The following is a 24,376-nucleotide window of genomic DNA, read 5'->3' as shown; positions in this document are numbered from 1 at the left end:
CCATTATAGTACTGATATGTGAGAGCATGTACGGGTAATTCACTATTGAGGAACAAGATAATCAGATATGATTTGATGAAGCGAGCTTCATGGTATACATACGCACATATTCCGTAAGCCATCGTACAGTGCGTGGCGGAGGGTACCCTTCACCAAACTAATGGTTTGCTTTCATGTTCCACTCGCAGATAGGGCGAGGGAAAAACGACTGTCTGAATGCCTCAGTATCAGCCTTACTTTCTCGTATCTTATCTTCGCGGTCCATACGTGGAATGTGTGTTGGCTACAGCAGGACAGTCTTGTAGTCAGCTTCAAATGCCGGTTCTCTAAACTTTCCCAGGATTGTTCCTCGAAATGAATGTCTTATTCCCTGCAGCGATTCATCAGTAATACTTACATGCTGATCAAACCTACCGGTAAAAAATATAGTAGCTCGCCTCTGAATTGCTTGGATATCTTCTTTCAATCTGTCATGGTGTGCATCCCAAACAGTCGAGCAGCACTCGAGAACAGGTCGCACTGGCGTCCTATATCCATTCTGCTTTACAAATGAACCCACTTTCATAAAATTCTCCCAGTAAACTGAAGTCGACCATTTGCCTTCCCTCGTTCCACTTCTCATCACTTCACAACGTTACGCCGAGTGGTGTCAAGCAGGCCACTACTAATGCTGTATCCGAACATTACGGGTTTGTTACTCCTACTCATCCGCATTCACTTCCGTCTTTCTACATTAATAGTCAGCTGCCATTGATCACACCAACCGGAAATTTGGTCCAAGTCGCCTTGTACCTTCTTACAGCCATTCAACTTCGAAAGCTTCCTGCACATCACATCATCATCAGCTAACAACCGCAGAATGTTGCCCACACTGTCTGCCAGATTTTTACGTACACTCCTAGAAATGGAAAAAAGAACACATTGACACCGGTGTGTTAGACCCACCATACTTGCTCCGGACACTGCGAGAGGGCTATACAAGCAACGATCACACGCACGGCACAGCGAACACACCAGGAACCGCGGTGTTGGCCATCGAATGGCGCTAGCTGCGCAGCATTTGTGCACCGCCGCCGTCAGTGTCAGCCAGTTTGCCGTGGCATACGGAGCTCCATCGCAGTCTTTAACACTGGTAGCATGCCGCGACAGCGTGGATGTGAACCGTATGTGCAGTTGACGGACTTTGAGCGAGGGCGTATAGTGGGCATGCGGGAGGCTGGGTGGACGTACCGCCGAACTGCTCAACACGTGGGGCGTGAGGTCTCCACAGTACATCGATGTTGTCGCCAGTGGTCGGCGGAAGGTGCACTTGCCCGTCGACCTGGGACCGGACCGCAGCGACGCACGGATGCACGTCAAGACCGTAGGATCCTACGCAGTGCCGTAGGGGACCGCACCGCCACTTCCCAGCAAATTAGGGACACTGTTGCTCCTGGGGTATCGGCGAGGACCATTCGCAAAAGTCTCCATGAAGCTGGGCTTCGGTCCCGCACACCGTTAGACCGTCTTCCGCTCACGCCCCAACATCGTGCAGCCCGCCTCCAGTGGTGTCGCGACAGGCGTGAATGGAGGGACAAATGGAGACGTGTCGTCTTGAGCGATGAGAGTCGCTTCTGCCTTGGTGCCAATGATGGTCGTATGCGTGTTTGGCGGCGTGCAGGTGAGCGCCACAATCAGGACTGAATACGACCGAGGCACACAGGGCCAACACCCGGCATCGTGGTGTGGGGAGCGGCCTCCTACACTGGCCGTACACCTCTGGTGATCGTCGAGGGGACACTGAATAGTGCACGGTACATCCAAACCGTCATCGAACCCATCGTTCTACCATTCCTAGACCGGCAAGGGAACTTGCTGTTCCAACAGGACAATGCACGTCCGCATGTATCCCGTGCCACCCAACGTGCTCTAGAAGGTGTAAGTCAACTACCGTGGCCAGCAAGATCTCCGGATCTGTCCCCCATTGAGCATGTTTGGGACTGGATGAAGCGTCGTCTCACGCGGTCTGCACGTCCAGCACGAACTCTGGTCCAACTGAGGCGCCAGGTGGAAATAGGATGGCAAGCCGTTCCACAGGACTACATCCAGCATCTCTACGATCGTCTCCATGGGAGAATAGCAGCCTGCATTGCTGCGAAAGGTGGATATACACTGTACTAGTGCCGACATTGTGCATGCTCTGTTGCCTGTGTCTATGTGCCTGTGGTTCTGTCAGTGTGATCATGTGATGTATCTGACCCCAGGAATGTGTCAATAAAGTTTCCCCTTCCTGGGACAATGAATGCACGGTGTTCTTATTTCAATTTCCAGGAGTGTATATAGAAAATACCAACGGTCCTCTCACACTTCCCTGAGGCATTCCTCATCTTACCATTCTCTCCGGTGGACACTTAAGAAGTTTTCGACTAGTCACCTAGCTGGAAGCCTGTTCCGTATCTACGGGCCTTCGTTAACAGCCTTCAGTGGGGTACTGTGTAGAATGATTTTGGAAATCTAGAAATATGGAACTAAGCTTTTGCCTAAGTCTATAGTAAAGATAAAGCTGGGTTTCTTACGGGCGATGCTTTCTCGGGGACCTGATCTCTCTGATCTCTAGGAAATTTATTATACAAGAACTCTGTATATGGTCTAGAAATCGATGTTAAGGACATTGGTGTGTAATTCTGTGAGTCTGTTGTTCTACCCTCTATATACACAGGAGTCGCCCGCCGTTTTTTCCAGTCTGTTGGTAATTTGCACTGGGCGATATATTCGCGATTAATGTAAAATAAGTAAGCGGCCAATGACATAGAATACACTTTGTAAACCGGAATTATTTCTTTTCAACTATTCTAGTTGTTTTACTGCGCCACGGACACTTATTGATACGTTATCCGTACCGGACTCGATGGGCAAGCGATAGCCATTTGTACGATTCTCCTGAGTGAACAATTTCTGAAACGTAGAATTTAAAACTTCCGCTGTCCTTTTGCTATATTCTACTGCCAAACCCGACGGGTCAACGTGTAACTTGATGGAAGCCTAAGACAAGGATAGAAATTTTACATAGGACCAAATTTTTTCGGGTTCTCCTCCAGATTCTTAGCCAAGATATGACGGTGGTAGCTGTTGTGTGCTTTGCGCACAGATATTTTCACAGACGCACTGTGGCGGGGCGGGTTATAAAAGAGTTTGCTCATTGGTCGCACAGTTCACTGTAAATATTCCACCTACCTCAGCACGGTGGCAGATCACCAGCCCGTTTCTCTGCATACGTATGTGCTGGGCTAACGACGTAAAAGCAGCGTTGAAGAAAACGCCGTCAATACTTACGTTACAGAGTCAGCATAAACTCTGGTATCAAGCTATTCTGTAAATTCTTATAATAGTTTTGGGGCAGAAAGACGTTGCTTCAGTCTCTTAGTAAAATGTCAAAGCTCTTAAACGAATATTTATTCCATTTTAGTTTAAAAAATACCTGCCATCAGCCAATATGTAATTAGCGAACAACATCACTATCCTCAGTTCACAGTTCATGCACCCCAGTACACACGCAAGGCTGCCAGAAATGTACTTAAGCCCAACAAGAAGAATTACACGGTTTCGCAGTTAATACTCCGCTACTATATCTGAGTTTCACATTCAGTACTATTCACTGGACTTCTATCAAAGAAACTGCTCGCCAAATTTTCCATATACGGACACGAAATATGCCACGTGGAGTTTTACAACTGCCGAAAGTTCACACGCGTTTATATTTCCAACGAAACAATTCTAGAACTTCCAAACTTCACAAAACTGTCCGAAAATGCTACTGCTTCTATGACAACAGAACCTGGACGCAAAATTCCGACAACTTCTTCATTTTACACATTATGCATACGGAGACTTTCAAGATGACCTGCCTATTCAATAGCTATGCTGCGACTGCTCTTTGCTGCTCCTTCCGCAGCCTATAACTACCTGGCAGTGCACGGGAACTGCTAAACCTGACTGGTTGACCAAAATGATCATCCAATCAGAACAATCGTTCGAGATCACTCTTGCGCCAAAACTGTCCTCCGCCAGTCACCATTCCCAGTTGCATTCACCTCATTGCAATATGCAAATATTAATATAATGTTCAACAAAACCAAACGAAAAGGAAACTAATCTGTGAATTTGTTCAGAAAACTATTACTCTGCAGGCGCATATTCTGGCTGCCTTCTTACCAAAGCAAGTACTTTTACACATACGTCATCAGCAACCAGGGGAAAATACTGTTTTCCCAATACACAATTACGGAATGTGGTACATTATGCAATACTGAATTTCTAGGTATGTCCACTTGTACTCTCCCACTCATTCTCATTCATTCCACAACCTCAAATAAATAGATATTAATTAAATAATATTTTGTGGATTTTCTATTACGAAAATGAAAAGCAGTTAACGTTTTTAATAAGAAAATCCAAATAAATTGAGCTGACATTTTGTGAACACCAGTAATGACTTTTTTTTGTCATCAGTCTACTGACTGGTTTGATGCGGCCCGCCACGAGATCCTCCCCTGTGCTAACCTCTTCATCTCAGAGTAGCACTTGCAGCCTACGTCCTCAATTATTTGCTTGACGTATTCCAATCTCTGTCTTCCTCTACAGTTTTTGCCCTCTACTGCTCCCTCTAGTACCATGGAAGTAATTCCCTCACGTCTTAGCAGATGTCCTATCATCCTGTCCCTTCTCCTTATCAGTGTTTTCCACATATTCCTTTCCTCTCCGATTCTGCGTAGAATCTCCTCATTCCTTACCTTATCAATCCAACTAATTTTCAACATTCGTCTATAGCACCACATCTCAAATGCTTCGATTCTCTTCCGTTCCGGTTTCCCCACAGTCCATGTTTCACTACCATACAATGCTGTACTCCAGACGTACATCCTTAGAAATTTCTTCCTCAAATTGAGGCCTGTATTTGATATTAGTAGACTTCTCTTGGCCAGAAATGCCTTTTGTGCCATAACGAGTCTGCTTGTGATGTCCTACTTGCTCCGTCCGTCATTGGTTATTTTATTGCCTAGGTAGCAGAATTCCTTAACTTCATTGACTTCGTGACCATCAATCCTGATGTTAAGTTTCTCGCTGTTCTCATTTCTACTGCTTCTCATTACCTTCGTCTTTCTCCGATTTACTCTCAAACTTAATACGAGCACTTCGTTCTTAATCGACCACTCTTCTTATTCCCTCTTGGTTGTTGTACATATTGTATATGACCAGTCTCTCCCTATAGCTTACCTCTACTTTTTTCAGAATCTCGAACAGTTTGCACCATTTTATATTGTCAAACGCTTCTTCCAGGTCGACAAATCCTATGAACGTGTCTTGATTTTTCTTTAGCCTTGCTTCCATTTTTTAGCCGTAACGTCAGAATTGCCTGTCTCGTGCCTTTAATTTTCCTAATGCCAAACTGATCGTCACCTAGCACATACTCAATTTTCTTTTCCATTCTTCTGTATATTATTCTTGTAAGCAGCTTCGATGCGTGAGCTGTTAAGCTGATTGTGCGATAATTCTCGCACTTGTCAGCTCTTGCGTCTTCGGAATTGTGCGGATGATGCTTCTCCGAAAGTCAGATGGTATGTCGCCAGACTCATATATTCTACACAGTAACGTCAATAATCGTTTTGTTGCCACTTCCCCTAATGATTTTAGAAATTCTGATGGAATGTTGTCTATCCCTTCTGCCTCATTTAACCGTAAGTCCTCCAAAGCTCTTTTAACTTCCGATTCTAATACTGGATCCCCTATCTCTTCTAAATAGACTCCTGTTTCTTCTTCTATCATATCAGACAAATCTTCACCCTCATAGAGGCTTTCAATGTATTCTTTCCACCTATCTGCTCTCTCCTCTGCATTTAACAGTGGAATTCCCGTTGCACTCTTAATGTTACCACCGTTGCTTTTAATGTCACCAAAGGTTGTTTTGACTTTCCTCTATGCTGAGTCTGTCCTTCCGACAATCATATCTTTTTCGATGTCTTAACATTTTTCCTGCAGCCATTTCGTCTTAGCTTCCCTGCACTTCCTATTTATTTCATTCCTCAGCGACTTGTATTTCTGTATTCCTGATTTTCCCGGAACATAGTTGTACTTCCTCCTTTCACCAATCAACTGAAGTATTTCTTCTGTTACCCATGGTTTCTTTGCATCTACCTTCTTTTTACCTATGTTTTCCTTCCCAACTTCTGTGATGGCCCTTTTTAGAGATGTCCATTCCTCTTCAACTGTGCTGCCTACTGCGCTATTCCTTATTGCCGTTAGAGAACTTCAAACGTATCTCGTCATTCCTTAGAGCTTCCATATCCCACTTCTTTGCGTATTGATTGTTCCTGACTACTGTCTTGAACTTCAGCCTACTCTTCATCACCACTATATTGTGATCTGAGTCTATATCTGCTCCTAGGTACGCCTGACAATCCACTATCTGATTTCGGAATCTCTGTCTGACCATGATGTAATCTAATTGAAATCTTCCCGTATCTCCTGGCCTTTTCCAAGTATACCTCCTCCTCTTGTGATTCTTGAACAGGGTATTCGCTATTACTAGCTGAAACTTGTTACAGAACTCAATTAGTCTTTCTCCTGTTTCATTCCTTGTCACAAACCCATATTCACTTGTAACCTTTTCTTCTACTCCTTCCCCTACAACTTTATTCCAGTCGCCCATGACTATTAGATTTTCGGCCCCCTTTACATACTGCATTACCCTTTCAATATCCTTATACACTTTCTCTATCTGTTCATCTTCAGCTTGCGACGTCGGCATGTATACCTGAACTATTGTTGTCGGTATTGGTCTGCTGCCGATTCTGATTAGAATAACCCGGTCACTGAACTGTTCACAGTAACACACCCTCTGCCCTACCTTCCTATTCATAACGAATCCTACACCTGTTATACCATTTTCAGCTGCTGTTGATATTACCCGATACTCATCTGACCAGAAATCGTTGTCTTCCTTCCACTTCACGTCACTGACCCCTACGATATCTAGATTGAGCCTTTGCATCTCCCTTTTCAGATTTTCTAGTTTCCCTACCACGTTCAAGCTTCTGACATTCCACGTCCCGACTAGTAGAACGTTACCCTTTCGTTGATTATTCAATCTTGTTGTCATGGTAACCTCCCCATTGGCATTCCCCTCCCGGAGATCCGAATGGGGGACTATTCCGGAATCTTTGGCCAATGCAGAGATCATCATGACACTTCTTTAACTAATGACTTTAAATGATACTAAAAGACAAACTGTTATTATTCCTGAGTTTTTCAGTCTAAGTGTCGGTTTGGGGTGTTTTAGGTAATATCGTCGAACTCCGAAACTATGACTGATATAAAGTTTAAATTTTTTGTACCATATTCTCTTGAATAGCAAAATGCAGAGTGTCTACTTTAAACAATATAAAGTAATATTTAACAAAGTTTACTTAGATTCTTAATGGATTGAATATTCAGTCACGTGAAGTGACACAGATACCGCTTCCCACAGCTGGCATAGTGACAACTGTGAATGAGTCATTGCTAAGATACGACTGGGTGACTCCTTCACAGGCAACAGCTCCAATGCTATGGGTTGTTCTGCAAAGCAGCTTACTGCAATAACGTTCTCGCATGTTGACTCGCAGCACGAATGTCTACTAATCTTTGCATGTCGTCATCCGCACGTCCTCTTTTGAGACGGTTGTGCAACCTCCATTGCTTCCTCAGCATTTTCCGAATTTCGTTATTCTTTCCATAATGCACTTACTAATCACATACTTGTCCAGAGCGCGATTTACAATCTGTTAAAACTTTGTCCATAATTCCTCAATGGCCATTATTCTGGAATTCATTGTTTAAGAGAGATTCTAACAACTGTTTACATGCTGTTTCTAGCAGAAACATTGTCTAGGTGAGATGCTAACAACTTCTATAACAACTGCTTATCTGCTCTTTGTAGCACAAACACTCTCCTATTCCTCTTGACTGAATTATTAACTCTTGCAACGATAATATCTATGACGACATCATGATAACCTATCGTCGTCTCTTTACTGACGCCGCCAATGATGTCCGGTCTGGTTGTACCTACAGCGTCCAAGATAATCCCACCGGATGTGGACTGCCGAACTAGCTGCTGAAGACTGTTTTCGGAAAACGAGTTCAAAAGTACTTAACAAGACTGTGTGTCTGTACCTGCTGCAATGTGTCTATACACTTCCAATCTGTAATCTCTAGGATAAAGCCACCTCCAACTAGTATAGCATGATCTTGGTATTTATGCACAACTGACCGTAGACTTTCTAGGAATTACTCTAGGAATGTGTTGTCGGAGGCGGGTGGTAGGTAAAAACATCCAACAATTAACTTGGAACTTTACTGTCACACTCAATTTCAGGCTCAGTAGAAACAATATTTTTGTCGACTCCTATGAACACTACTCCTGCTACTGTGTTTAATCTATCTTTCCAATAAATATTCCAAGACTCGCTACATGTCTCAAAGGTTTTTACTTCGGGTTTTAGCCGGTTTCCGGTCCCAGGAATAATTACACGTTGCGAACGATCCTGGAGGGCAATACTATCTGGAACATTGTGACGAATACTTTGACAGTTTACTGATAAAATTTTGGCAGTCGAACTGTGAAAGCGGTCTGATTTCCCTGCATGCGTATCGGCTGTCAAGCATTCATGAGAGTATTTCAACTGCCACCTAGCCTAAAAGTACTCCATGTGCACTCCACAAGTACTCTGCTACCAGAGCAGCTGCTGGCTTTGTGTGGTGCACTCTGACCTATCAAGGGGAGTCCTACAAATCCCCATCCGACAACACAGGTTCAGAGATTTGCAACGAAGACCGTCATTGAGACGACTAAGCTTTTGGTTGAAACCCTCCATTCAGTTACAAATCAAAAGACCATCATCGATTCTGGGAACAATGTTGTAAATAGCGAGATCTCCTTGCACCCCGCGTGCTAGGCCAACAGTCCTCATCATCTTCGCTAGCTGCCTGTAAGAGCTGAGGATGGCCTCAGAAACCATGCCACAGGCGTTGCTGGTGCCGACGTGAACCACAAGTTGCAGACGACTGCACCAACTACGCTCGACAGTCGCAGGCAAGGCTGCCTTCACATATCGGATGAGGTCCCCCGGCAGACAGACCTAGTGAAAATTGGCTTTCTTCCTAACGGGCTCCATAACGCTCCTAACATTGGAGCTCACAATAACTAGGAAATCCAGAGCCGTGTGTTCCTGCTCGTATGCTGCTCAAGGAACTGCACCTGTCCACTCACAGCGTTAAGAGGCGAGGCCAAACGGCCAGCCTCCACACTGGCCCTCCGACTCGAGCCATGCTAAAGCGTTACCACCCGGCGACCCTCACCTTGCAGGTCCATCGTGCCGTGTGCAGTAGATGGTGCCACGGCAACAGAGACCTTGGGCGAAGCAAGCGATGCCCACGTGAAGCTCCAGAATCACCGTCACCGAGGAACTCCGAGTAACGGTAAAAGCAGGCAGAAACGTAGATAAGCAACATTCTACCCTCCTGACATGTAACAAAGGGATGATGATACTCAATGACCTACGTAGCTGGCTCTTCAGAAGAAATGAAACTGAACTACATACTTCCTGAATATAAACTTACAGTTAACATAAAAAGTGAGATTAAACTTCCTACATGCCAAAACACGCAAGCGATTAAACAAATGTGTTCTATTAAGAAAATATAAGAAATATCCTGTTCAAATTGCTCTGAGCACTATGGCACTCAACTGCTGAGGTCATTAGTCCCCTAGAACTTAGAACTAGTTAAACCTAACTAACCTAAGGACATCACACACATCCATGCCCGAGGAAGGATTCGAAGCTTCGACCGTAGCGGTCTCGCGGTTCCAAACTGCAAAAAATCCTGTAGATGTGTCACAGGTTATAGCTGGCACCGATCTGACCGGCTAACTAAGCTGATTATATCGGTCACTAGCCTCAAAATAAATGGCTGAGTAACTACTGCGCTACGGCCTAATTTAATATACACTTACAAAACGGGAGATTAGACTCTGAAAATCTGAGGTTGGGTGTCTACTGAGTAATTAATATTCGCAAGGGTAGTGGAATCACTTATATAAAGCAGCATTAGCGACTTCTGTGGCGGAAAACTACATTAAAAAGTAATCTAACTCAAGACAAAAGATCGAAAAAACGCAAGTTCGTGCAATAAAGATTTACAGCACTACTAAAAACAGCTGAATTATCAACTACTGTTCATTTCTGCTCAGAAATAATTTTGAGTACCACGAAAGTAGACGATGTAAGCCTACCGCAGTGGACGAGCGATTCTAGGCGCTTCAGTCCGGAACCGGGCTGCTGCTACGGTTGCAGGTTCGAATCCTACGTCGGGCATGGATGTGTGTGATATCCTTAGGTTTATTAGTCTAGCGGACTGATGATCTCAGACGTTAAGTCACATAGTGCTTGGAGCCCTCTTTTAAACGATGTAAACAAACTGTGTACAGCCGATAAGCTGCTGCCGCTGCTGATCTCCGCTCTGCAATGACTGACTATGATCGTGTATCTGATAGTGAAACAAATGAGGAGTCCTCCATCCCAGGATATTTAGTTTGTTCAGTAAGCGTATTAAATTTAGAATATGCGATATCTCCGGCTGAATTTTGGGAAAACGGAAAGAAGGGGAATAGGTCACGTTCATCCGTGCAGCACAAATATCGCAAAATTACATCAGGGAAACAGCCACATCGCTGGAAAACATAATGTTCTTCATGATGACTCAAAGTGGCAAAAGTGTTCCTTGAAAATGAGCAGAGAAGTTACATAATTTCAAGGCAAGCCCCTTGAAGCTATTGAATTTTGAAAGGGTGAACGGAACTGCATATCAATAAATAACAAAGTTCATACTTGGACACTATATAAACGATGAAAATAATCTCAAAGAGGGTAACTTACGACTTGTAGTGCAGCTGAAGGAGCCCATCAGTTTTTTCTTTGGGCTGAATATATGTACAACTCTGATTCAGCCTGGAGTATCACTCTAGATGTACTTTCTACCAAAAGGTGCAAAAAATATCAATCCATGGTGTAGTCGTTGCCATCAGTTACTCACAGTTACACTGTTTAGCCTATAGTCTCTACAGCTGGATGATTGGTTACCCCTTTTCAGAGTTTTAAAAGAAAGTAATGGAGAGTTTGAGATCAGAATTATGGAATCTCTTTCTGAAGAGACAAGTGTTCTAGTGCCGACGTCAAAATCTGTTAAACTAGCGTCGGACCATATCGGAATATATCTGACAGTTGTTGTCTTGCCCAGTGAAAGTACTGTTTTGAGTGTCTTACTTGAAGATAAGTAACTTGGTTCACATCGTGATCCCAAAACGCTCGACGATACAGGAACACCGCTGGTCGTATACGGCTATCGATGTTGGAAGATTTTTGTTAGAAGATATTCAGAACTAGTTCTGCTGCATGACTATAATGTCAGCCTCCATTTGAATATATATATATATATATATATATATATATATATATATATATATATATATATATATATTATATATATATATATATATAACTTAATAGGCTATGCCACCAACATGGCGGCCATCTTGAAAGCCGCCATCTTGGATTCAACTCCAGAATTTCAAATGGGAATGTGGTCATATGACATATTAAACAGATAGAGAATTTCACCAGAAAAACAATGCCGTTGTTATTTTAAACATAACTTTATTCATTCTCAGATTATAGACAATTACTAGCGGCAGCAGTGGGACGCTCGTCAGCGTGAGTATTACGTATTGAGAAGTCATAAAATGGAGTCTGAAACGGTGCAAAGTGATATGTTACATGTGTTTAACTGTTAGGTTACTCATGCTAACGTTTTAATCATTGTTTCCTTATTTACAGGCTACAAAATGTCCTTAACACATGAAGAACGCTTTGAAATCATCTTGATATCAAGAGAAAGAAGCACACGGGTCACTGCTGAGGATTTCAACAGTCGTCACCCAAACAGACAGCCCATCACTCACAGCGCAGTTGCTAAGCTTTTGGCCAAATTCCGAGCAACAGCTTTTGTTGCAGATAAACCTAAGGCTGGAAGACCAAAATCCGCCACTGATGAAACAACAACAGTGAGCGTGTTGGCATCATTTAGTAAGAGTCCGCAACGGAGCACTCGTCGTCTGTCACAAGAATGTGGGGTTTGCCGTACCTCCATACTGCGAATTTTATCGCAGCACAAATGGCACACGTACAAAATTCAGCTGCTCCAACACCTGAACGTGGATGACCCAGACCGTTGGGTACAGTTCGCAGAATGGGTGACACAGCAGCTGCAGATAAACTAACGCGTCCCCTTTCAGGTGTTGGTCAGTAATGAAGCCAATTTCTTTATCTATGGTGAAGTGAACAAGCAGAATCACAGATACTGGTCCGACACAAATCCACACTGGATTGATGCTTCCAAAACGGTCGACTCACATAAAGTGATGGTCTGGTGTGGTGTGTGGGGTACCAAAGTCGTTGGACCTTTATTGATGGTACGTTAATAGCCAACAGTTATCTGAGGTTATTGGATAAAGAAGTGTTTCCCTCGTTGTTAACGGAGGACGGGAAATTTCCGGAATTCTTACAGCATAATGGAGCCCTACCACATTATGGGCACAATGTGCGAGCATACCTGGATGTGCAGTTCCCTCGAAAGTGTATTGGTCGTAGGTGTGCTGTGGAGTGGCCACCACGTTCACCATATTTGACTCCTTTGGATTTTTATCTTTGGGGTCATGTCAAAGCACTGGTTTATTCTGGTTTATTATGTGAAAAAATGGGATTTGCCACATCTAAAGCAGCGCATTGTTGATGCGTGTCGTCAAATTCAGCCAGATGTGTTGGTCAAAGTTCATCAGGACTGGGTTCGGAGGACAGCATTAACAAACCAACATAATGGACAACATATCGAGCCATTCCTATGACTGTTGGTGGTCTCTCGGGACTGTGTTACATCGGCGTAATGTCTCTTCGGTACATAACGCACATGCTGCCGAGCGTCCCACCGCTGCCACATGTAACTGGCTATAACCCGAGAATGAATAAAGCTATGTTTAAAATAACAACGACATAGTTATTCTGGTGAAATTCTCTATCTGTCTGTTATGTCACATGACCACATTCCCATTGGAATTTGGGAGTTGAATCCAAGATGGCCGCCATGTTAGTGTCACAGCCTATAAAGTTTCCCCCTTCCCGTTCCTCGTGTGTAGGGACTCTGTTTCCTTGTTTGCTACTCCATCTGAATTTTATGATGATGTTTCCGGACTTTTGGACCACCCTGTATATATAATCAAGATGCAGTCACTAGTACGCAGACAGTCCTCATCGCTAAGGTGTACTGAAGTACGTCTGATACAATTAAAAATATTTAGAGGATCAGATACCACATTTTTTTACACCTGCTAAATTTTGTAATTTATTGTCTTGTCCATTGTGAGTAGTACGCGAAGAAACGTCATTCATTTTGTGTACATGTGTACAAAACCGTTATGTTTTAAAATAAGGAAAGTGAATTGAAGACATGACACAATAATTACGTAATACAGCAACGATTTGTACAATAAGTAATTAGAATAATAATGAGTGTATATGTATTTTACTTAGCTGTGTTGCACATACTTCGAAAGTACATTTTGTACAACTTATTTTCCACAGATCGTATACAGGAACAAGCTTAATTACACACGGATGTATACTGCGTGAAAACTTCTTTGATTTATGTTGTGACAAAAGTGTCCATTTAGCAAAATTGTGTAATTTGGTGGGGTAACTTGCAAACTTATAAATTTTTTAAAAAGTTGATTGTATAATTTTAAAGACCATTAGTACTTTTCAACTTTTACAAAACCTTCTAATCGTGATACGCGAATTACCTTTTGGGGTGTATTTTAACACTTCAATGTCAAATAGGGACTCTATTATTTTCCCTCCTCTACACAATCGTCAAGTTTCATTTAGATCGTTCAGTGACACTTGTGTATGTTCACTTGTGAGTTATCTTGAACAGTGCGAAAAAGCTGAGGGGATTCATGTCACATAGACACAATGGTATGAAATGTACTATAGCGATACAAGTAATTTGCTAGCAAGTTGGACATTTAAGTTGTTAATAAACACTCCGAGCCTGCCAGTGTGGCCGAGCAGTTCTAGGCGCTGCAGTCTGGAACCGCGTGACCGCTACGGTCGCAGGTTCGAATCCTGCCTCGGGCTTGGATGTGTGTGATGTCATTAGGTTAGTTAAGGTTTAAGCAGTTCTAGGTTCTAGGGGACTGATGACCTCAGATGTTAAGTCCCATAGTGCTCAGAGCCATATGAACCAAAGACTCAGATGCTGAGTCAATACAACAGTAAACAACAGGCCAAAAGTCTTACTTTGCCAGTGAACAGTAAGTCGAATTACGCGGCCACGTTCGCTGTAACAAGTTATGGGTTCATTATTCAAGCGAGAAAATATCACCTTGCACGACAAACCACAATAAAAAAGAAATACACAGTCTGTCGCAAAGCTTAAAGCTACAGATTTTTGGGCGTTAAAATAATGTTGTCAAATTTAATGTAACGTGGGAAGCTATTGAACTATGAAATCGTTGCGAGTCATGAAGAAAACTGAGAAGAGCCATTCAGAACACTGTCTCTTCACTGTCGGAGTAATGATTTTGCACAACAATGCTTGACAACACTCTACCAGACTTACACAAAAAGTGTTACGTCAGTTCACGTGACACATTTTCCAAAATCTATCATATTGCCCAGACTTGGTTTCAAGAGATTTTCTCCTTTTCATGGACATGAAAAAAAGAAAGGTAGAGTGGACGTGCGAGCTCGTTAACAGATCAGGAGAATACTCGAATCTGCTCGATGATCATATGATGAAGTGGAACAAAGGTGAAATTATCGAATATTAGGAAGTAAATTCGCCTTTGTTATTAAAGTATTTTGTTTATTGCCTAACGGACGCTCATAAATAACGACTGGTGTAATACTTCCAATAAGAACGCCGTACGATAACTCCGTCTTACAACACGTATGACGATTCCCGTAAGCAAATGATATTATTGCAACAACAATAGAAATAAATTTCTAGGATGCTGACGTAGTATACCGGCCGAAAGTTTAAAAAAGCGTATTCCAGGGAAAGAAAACATGAAATTACGAGCTATAGAAATGCAAGTTTTAAACTTAAGGGAAAATTATAAAAAATTAACAATGTATACTTTTTTATTTATTTATTTTTTGTTTTATTTATTTATTATTTTTCTGAAACTTCAGTCTTCTGACCGGTGTCATGCGGCCCGACACAGACTTCAAGCTTCTACCTTCTCCCACCTTTTCATCTCAGAGTAGCACTTCTAACCAAAGCCGGTAGTTATTTGCTTGATGTGTATTCTCTGCCTCCTTCTACGGCTCCCTCTAGTAGCATGGAAATAATGTAAAGTCATAACAGATATCCTCCCATTCTGTCCGTTCATCTTGTCAATGTTTACCATCTACACCTTTCTTCACCGATTGTGTGGAGGACCTCCTCATTGCATACCTTACTAGTCCGCGTAACTGGCGGGCGAGTGGCCGCGTAGTTTGAGGCGCCACGTCATGGATTGAGCGGCCCCTCCCTCCAGAAATTCGAGTCCTCCCTCGGGCAGGGCGTGTGTGTTGTTCTTAGCATAAGTTAGTTTAAATTAGTTCACGCAGTATGGCGACCGATGACCTCAACAGAATTCACACAGATTTGAACATTTTGAACATTCCACCTAATTTTCTAAATTATTGTGCAGTACCACGTCCCAAATGGTTCGATTCTCTTTTGTTCCAGTTTCTCCAGAGTCTGTGTTTCACTATCATATTATACTGTGCTCCAAACGTACATTCTCAGAAATTTCTTTCTCAAATTAGGGCCCATGGTTCATACTAGTAGACTTGTCTTGGCCAGGAATGCTCTGTTTTGGCACTGCTGGTGTGCTGTTGATGTCGCCTTTGCTCGTCTGCCACTGATTATTTTGCTGCCCAGGTAGTAGAATCCATTAACTTCATCCACTTCGTCCTAACGTTACGTTACCTGCTGTTCCCATGTCTGATACTTTTCCTTAGTTTCGTCTTTCTTCGATTTATTCTAATCCATATGCTGAACTTCTATGTATAGATTCTACAGTAGGGGCGAAAGACTACATTCGTTTTTAATCCGAGTACTTAGTTCTTGGTGTTCCACACTTGTTGAACGCTTTTCCCAGGTCGATCAATCGTAATGAAGTTGTTTTGTTCAGTCTTGCTTGCATAATCAACCGCATGGTCATATCTGTGTCTCTCGCCGCCTTACATTTCCTAAAGTTAAATTAATCACAATCAAACGCATCTTGAATTTTTGTTTCCCATTCTTTTGTGTATTACTCTTTTCAGTAATTTGGATGCATGAGCTGTTAAGCTAAATACGTGATAATTTTCGCACCTGTCAGACCATATAGTATTCGGAAATGTGTGGATGATGTTTTCCAGAAAATCAGCAAAAGGACTTGGATGAGCAGTTGAACGGAATCGATTGTGTCTTGAAAGGAGAATATAAGATGAACATAAAGGAAAGGAAACCGAGGATAATAGAATGTAGTCAAATTAAGCCAGGTGCTGCTGAGGGTATTAGATTAGGAAATGAGACACTTAAAGTATTAAACGAGCTTAGCTATTTGGGGAGGAATATAAATGATGATGGTCGAGGTAGAGAGGATTTAAAATGTAGACTGGCAATGGCAAGGAAAGCGTTTCTGAAGAAGAGAAGTTTGTTAACATCGAGTATAGATTTAACTGTCAGGAAGTCGTTTTTGAAAGTGTTTGTATGGAGTGTAGCCATGTATGGAAATGAAACATGGGCAATAAATGGCTTGGACAAGAAGAGAATAGAAGCTTTCGAAATTTGGTGCTACTGAAGAATGCTGAAGATTAGATAGGTAGATCATATAACTAATGAGGAGGTATTGAATAGGATTGGGCAGAAGAGAAGTTTGTGGCACAACTTGACTAGAAGAAGGGATCGTTTGGTAGGACATGTTCTGAGGCATCAAGGGACCACCAATTTAGTATTAGAGGGCAGCTTGGAGGGAAAAAATCGTAGAGGGAGACCAAGAGATGAATACAGTAAACAGATATTGAAGGATGTAGGTTGCAGTAGATACTGGGAGATGAAGAAGCTTGCACAGGATAGAGTATCATGGAGAGCTGCATCAAACCAGTCTCAGGACTGAACAGCACAACAACAACAACATTATTTATTTATTTATTTATTACTTACTACCAATTTTAGATATCAATTCGTCACTGGAGTAGTAGGAGTAGCCAGGAGATTTAAAACTTGCTTCGGTAACTGTCTGACATGTTACTGGGCAAACGATCAGATTTTTGTTGCTACATATTGAACTCTCTTCTGAACCAGGCTTCGAAGGAATCGTAGGACAGGACGGTTTAGCTCATGCTAAAATGTGAAAAACAAGTTAAGGGAACCATCTTGGGTATCGTTAAATGGTGATGTTGCTCTTGCTGAGGCGATGTTTGAGGTAGTCTGTGGAACAGCTGTACTGCTTGAACGACATATGTTGATTCATATCAATATCTGAACAGGGTGTGGCAAGGAATCACTGATTTGATATTTAGTACATCGTCCTATGTGTCGTACAGTGGTCTGTGGGTTAAACAGGGTGGTCAGAAGTAGCCTAAAAATCTTGTAAAACAATTTTAGGCTATGTTGTGGCGAAAAATAATTGTTAGGAAAAAAATTCCATACCAATGAAGTCAGTGAGTCACGACGTCGCGCGCGCCCAAATTCAAGCGATCTGCCAGAGACAGTGCCGCCAAACGTGTTCTTCATTTTGTTTCCTGAAAACGAGCGAGAGAGCAATACACAAATTGGACATTGGACGGCAGTATGCATCAAAACCGCTCTGGAGCTTGGAGAGTCTCGTACTCTGTCTAGACTATGAGAACATGTGACACTAACTGTATCTGGCGGGTCGCTTGACTTCGTATTCGTATCGGCCTCATTGGCTAACTTCAGTGCTAAGTCGAAACGGAGCAACGTGTTGAATTTTTTTCCTAAAAATATTTCTCAGCGCAACCAACCCTGCAAAATACACTCCTGGAAATTGAAAAAAGAACACCGTGCATTCATTGTCCCAGGAAGGGGAAACTTTATTGACACATTCCTGGGGTCAGATACATCACATGATCACACTGACAGAACCACAGGCACATAGACACAGGCAACAGAGCATGCACAATGTCGGCACTAGTACAGTGTATATCCACCTTTCGCAGCAATGCAGGCTGCTATTCTCCCATGGAGACGATCGTACAGATGCTGGATGTAGTCCTGTGGAACGGCTTGCCATGCCATTTCCACCTGGCGCCTCAGTTGGACCAGCGATCGTGCTGGACGTGCAGACCGCGTGAGACGACGCTTCATCCAGTCCCAAACATGTTCAATGGGGGACAGATCCGGAGATCTTGCTGGCCAGGGTAGTTGACTTACACCTTCTAGAGAACGTTGGAAGGCACGGGATACATGCGGACGTGCATTGTCCTGTTGCAACAGCAAGTTCCCTTCCCGGTCTGGGAATGGTAGAACGATGGGTTCGATGACGGTTTGGATGTACCGTGCACTATTCAGTGTCCCCTCGACGATCACCAGAGGTGTACGTCCAGTTTAGGAGATCGCTCCCCACACGATGATGCCCGGTGTTGGCCCTGTGTGCCTCGGTCGTATGCAGTCCTGATTGTGGCGCTCACCTGCACGGCGCCAAACACGCATACGACCATCACTTGCACCAAGGCAGAAGCGACTCTCATCGCTGAAGACGACACGTCTCCATTCGTCCCTCCATTCACACCTGTCGCGACACTACTGGAGGCGGGCTGCACGATGTTGGGGTGTGAGCGGAAGACGGCCTAACGGTGTGCGGGACCGTAGCCCAGCTTCATGGAGACGGTTGCGAATGGTCCTCGCCGATACCCCAGGAGCAACTGTTTCCCTAATTTCCTGGGAAGTGGCGGTGCGGTCCCCTACGGCACTACGTAGGATCCTACGGTCTTGGCGTGCATCCGTGCGTTGCTGCGGTCCGGTCCCAGGTCGACGGGCACGTGCACCTTCCGCCGACCACTGGCGACAACATCGATGTACTGTGGAGACCTCACGCCCCACGTGTTGAGCAATTCGACGGTACGTCCACACGGCCTCCCGCCTGCCCACTATACGCCCTCGCTCAAAGTCCGTCAACTGCACATATGGTTCACGTCCACGCTGTCGCGGCATGCTACCAGTGTTAAAGACTGCGATGGAGCTCCGTATGCCACGGCAAACTGGCTGACACTGACGGCGGCGGTGCACAAATGCTGCGCAGCTAGCGCCATTCGACGGCCAACACCGCGGTTCCTGGTGTGTCCGCTGTGCCGTGCATGTGATCATTGCTTGTACAGCCCTCTCGCAATGTCCGGAGCAAGTATGGTGGGTCTGACACACCGGTATCAATGTGTTCTTTTTTCCATTTCCCGGAGTGTACATACAAGCTTTTTAGACTGTTCCTCACCATCCTGGATAATTAGGTGTTGATATTTTAACTGTGGCTGATGTTAAGCGAATGCCATGAAAAAAAAAAATACTGGATGTTTCAAGTATGGAAAAAGTTCAAATATAGAAACGCTTGGAGATTGCAAGCGATTAGGTGCAAAGACGAATGTATTGGATCTAAATGGAGAACAGAACAATGAAGAAATAGTGTTAATAGGAATTGATATTACGCACCCTGGACTCATCTTCTGTGGATCAGGCCATCAACCAACCCCCAATATTTTCGCAGGTGCATATCAACAGAGCGATAGTAATGGCAAATGTACGACACCCAACTCAAATAATACCCAGTTCATAGTGCTAGAACACGTTTTGTAGAGAGTAGGGATCCATTTTTATTCTTAAATAAAATATGGTGCAACAAAATGTATATCTCACAATTACCATAACAAAAATCTGTGTTTGTCTGACTGAACTCTATGTGTAGACCTATCACAGCTGAGTGATATTTGTACAACCCATTCGAAGATCCAATAAAACATGAACTAGAGTTTATGTTGAACTGGGTTTAAAAACAAAAAAATGGTTCAAATGGCTCTGAGCACTATGGGACTTAACTGCTGTGGTCATTAGTCCCCTAAAACTTAGAACTACTTAAACCTAACTAACCTAAGGACATCACACACATCCATGCCCGAGGCAGGATTCGAACCCGCGACCGTAGCAGCCCCGCGGTTCCGGACTGCGCGCCGGTTTAGAAAGAGAAAGGAAGCCAAAGCTCTCGTTTCATTGGTGACAGCTATAAAATTAACCCTTACCAAGAATAAATTCTATAAGCAGTTTTCGTGAAGGTCATAAAGGCTTACGTCAATGTCACACTACTGCTGCTGGGCATCGAGTTATGAAAAAGAGGACATTCCAAGTACGCTGATCCGCAAATTCAATTTCCTACTAACAGATGCCTAATAACGACAAGAACAACCCTAAATCTTGTCCAAAGATATCACGTAATGGCCTTCCACAATGTGCTGTCCTGCCTCAATTAATGTTCAGTATAAACACAGGACATATTCCACCCAGATATTGTATTGTATGTTAACTGGGGACCTAGAAACGACGGACAGGCTCCGTCCGCGCTGCAGCCGCAGTGGGCCACAACGCCACGACGACTACCGCAGTCCACTTCACTCTTCCGCCGCCCTACACCAAACCCAGGATTATTGTGCGGTTCGGCCCCCGGTGGACTCCACCCCCCCCTCCCCCCACGAGTGTAACCCCTATGTTTACGTGGTAGAGTAATGGTGGAGTACGCGTACATGGGGAACTTGTTTGCGCAGCAATCGCCGACACAGTGTAACGGAGGCGGCATAAGGGGAACCAGCCCGCATTCGACGAGGCAGACGGAAAACCGCCTAAACACCATCCACAGACTGGCCGGTTCAGCGGACCTCGACACAAACCCGCCGGGCGGATTCGTGCCGGGGACCAGGCGCTCCTTAACGTCGGGAAAGCCGTGCATTAGACCACACGGCCAACCGGGTGGGTCCACCCATATATACAAACAGTACAATACACCATTTATTTGTCCATATCATCAGTAATAAAATGTGATACTGTGTCATGAGAACATTGATACAGCCATCATAATATTTAAAGAATGGTTACTTAAATGGTTGCTTAAAAACTGGTTGGAAATATCACCAAATTATTTGTGAATGTTTATTAACGTCGTAAGATAAAGAAAAAAGAATCATAACATCAGGCCAGTAACAGTCCCCGTTAAGAGAACAATGTAATTAGAGTCCATATTAACGACAAGCATTCGTAGGTGACACACATGAAATACATTGTGGTGACAGTAGTCATGGGATAGCTCCTAATATTGTATCTGACCTCATTTGCCCAGGCTAGTGTAGGAACTCTACTTGACATAGATTCAGCAAGTCGCTGGAAGTCCCCGGCAGGAGTACTGAGCCATTCTACCTCTATAGCCGACCGTAAATGCGAAAACATAGCCGGTGCAGTATTTTGTGCATGAACTGACGTCTCGATTGTGTCCCACAAATGTTCAATAGGATTCATGTCGGGCGATCTGGGTGGCAAAACCATTCTTTCGAATTGTCGAGAATGTTTTTTAAGCCAATCGTGTACAATTGTGGGCCTGTAACATGATACTAATGTTTGGCTACATGAAGTCCATGAATGGCTGCAAATGATCTCCATATAGCCAAACATTACCATTTCCAGACAAATATCGGTTAAGTTGGATTACAGGACATAGTCCATTCCATGAAAAAACAACCCATACTATCATGAAGCCACACAAGCTTGCACAGTTGCTTGTTGACAACTTGCATCCATTGCTTGGTGGGATCTGACCCACACCGGAAACCTGTCTTCAGCTCTTACCAACTGAAATCGAGACTCGTGTGACCAGACCTCTGTTTTCCAGTCCTCTGGAGCACAACCGATATGATTACCAGCCGAAGAGGCGATATCGTGCTATTAGAAAATGCTCTCGCGTTGATCGTCTGCTGCCAAAACTCATTAAAGCCAAATTTCACTGCATTGTCCTAGCGGATACGTTCATTGTACTTCGTACATTATTTCTGCGATTATTTCATACAGTGTTACTTGTCTGCTAGCACGGACAACTTTACGCCAGCACCACTGCTCTCAGTGGTTAAGTGAAGACCGTTGGTCACTGCATTGTCCATGGTGAGAGGTAATGCCTGGAATTTAGTACTCTCGGTACGCTGTTGGCACTGTGGCTCTCGGAATATTAAATTCTCTAATGATTTCCGAAACGGAATGTCCCATGCGTCTAGCTGCAACTGCCATCCCGTCTTCAAAGTCTGTTAATTCTCGTCGTGTAGCCATAATCAGGTTGGGAAACTTTTCACATGAATCACCTGAGTACAAATGATAGCCCCGCCAATGCACTACGCTTTTATGGCTTGTGTACGCGATGCTCCCGCCAGATGTGTACACGGATGAGTCAAAACATTACGACCGCTTCCCTCCGCGAGGCAGGATGCCTCCTGCTGGTGCTGCGGGCACGTATCGCAGTGAGGAAAGAATGTAAGCGGGAGAAGGACGAACTGGCACTCATTACAACGAACATATTGGTTGCAAATGCGGAAAAACCACTGATTAAGGCGCTCTTGAAAAGCGCAAGTAGTTATCATTAGATGGCTGGAAACTAAAATCTGTAAAATAGTAAGGCTGGTGACCTGTTGGCGTGCTACTGTCGTGGCCACCTATGGAAAGTGGTTGAAATTTCGAGTACGTGGTATGGTATTGGACGATCATGTTTCTACACAAAACGTGGAGGTCGGAGGAAATATGAGGCAGGCAGGGATCCATGGTAAATCTGACAACAGAGTATAATGTTGGTGCAGGCACAAGTGGTTCGGAGCACAATGTTCAGAGGCCATTATTAAACCTAGAGCTCCACTCTTACGTGTTCCTCTGTTGACCCAACGATATGGTCAATTATGAATGTAGTTGGCACAGCATCACTGAGGATCCACCGTGGATCAATAGAAACCTATCGCGTGTCGCATGAATCGCGTTTGGTTCTTACACGCCGTCATCCAGTCGAATGGCCGCACGAGACATGCATCACGCCACATGCAAGCCGTTGAGTGGAAAATTATGTTATGAGGGTAAAATGAGTCTGGCTTCCGTGGGATCTATTATGGTAATCGAAGGTATCATGACAGCAGTGGCAATGAGCGTACGGCATTGTGATCCGTGAGTCCCCCATTCGGGGGAGTTCGGCCGCTGAGGGCAAGTACTTATTGCTTTGGACGCCACTTTGGGCGACTTGCGCGGCGGAGATGGGGATGAACTGATGTTGAGGACAACACAGCACTCAGTCCTTGAGCGTAAATAAATTCCTGCCCCAGCCTGAGATTGAACCCGGGCTCCTGGTGGCATTTCGCGGCGCTGACCACTCAGATACCGGGGTCGGACATGAGAGCAGTGAAGTACTGGGACATTATTGCGGTCCACCAGGATCACTTAATTCTTGAAGTCTTACTCTACGGTGATGACATCTTCCATTAGAATAACTGTCCATGTTCCAAAGTCATAATTGTGCTGAAGCCGTTTGAGGGGCGTTATAGTGAACTCACATTGAGGCCTTGGCCAGCAAATGTGCCTGATCTGTACCCAATTGACGCCAGCCTTTGTTCGTAAACCACCACCTCGTAACTTACGGATGTTGCTTGGCCTGTGAGGAGACATCTGGTGCCACATACTTCTGGAGTCCTGTCAATTACTTGTAGTATCCTCGCCAAGCAGAGTCTTTGTTGTACTGTCTTAGAAAAATGGAACAATGCGCTATTAAACAAGTGGTCATAATGTTCTGACTCATCGCTATATTTACATACCTCTAACCAATGATTTTTGTCACCACAGTGCGTTTCAATCACAAATGTGAAGAAGTCGCGAACACACATGTATTTTGAGTGGATATACGTATTAGATGCTGCTGCTGGAAGAGTCGCAGTCACCTCATGTTGTACGCTGGTAACACCTATGGATTACAGATGCCTTCGTTTGGTTCAGCAACAATCGCCACCCTAAAGAGAATAAATGTCAGCACAAAGACATTAAGGTCTTCTTGGGAGAATATAAGTGAACTCTCATGAGAGAAGCATGCGAAATGATTCTTGATTTCTAAGGAAAGTATGTAAGCGAAAAATTTCTATTAAGACGTTGCTATTTTACACAACCAATAATTGTTGTGGCTGAAATCAAAGCAATCCTCGAG

This window comes from Schistocerca gregaria, chromosome 3, assembly GCF_023897955.1.
Source record: "Schistocerca gregaria isolate iqSchGreg1 chromosome 3, iqSchGreg1.2, whole genome shotgun sequence".
Taxonomy (NCBI): domain Eukaryota; kingdom Metazoa; phylum Arthropoda; class Insecta; order Orthoptera; family Acrididae; genus Schistocerca; species Schistocerca gregaria.
The sequence above is the reverse complement of the archived record's forward strand: the minus strand, read 5'-3'. Positions refer to the sequence as shown.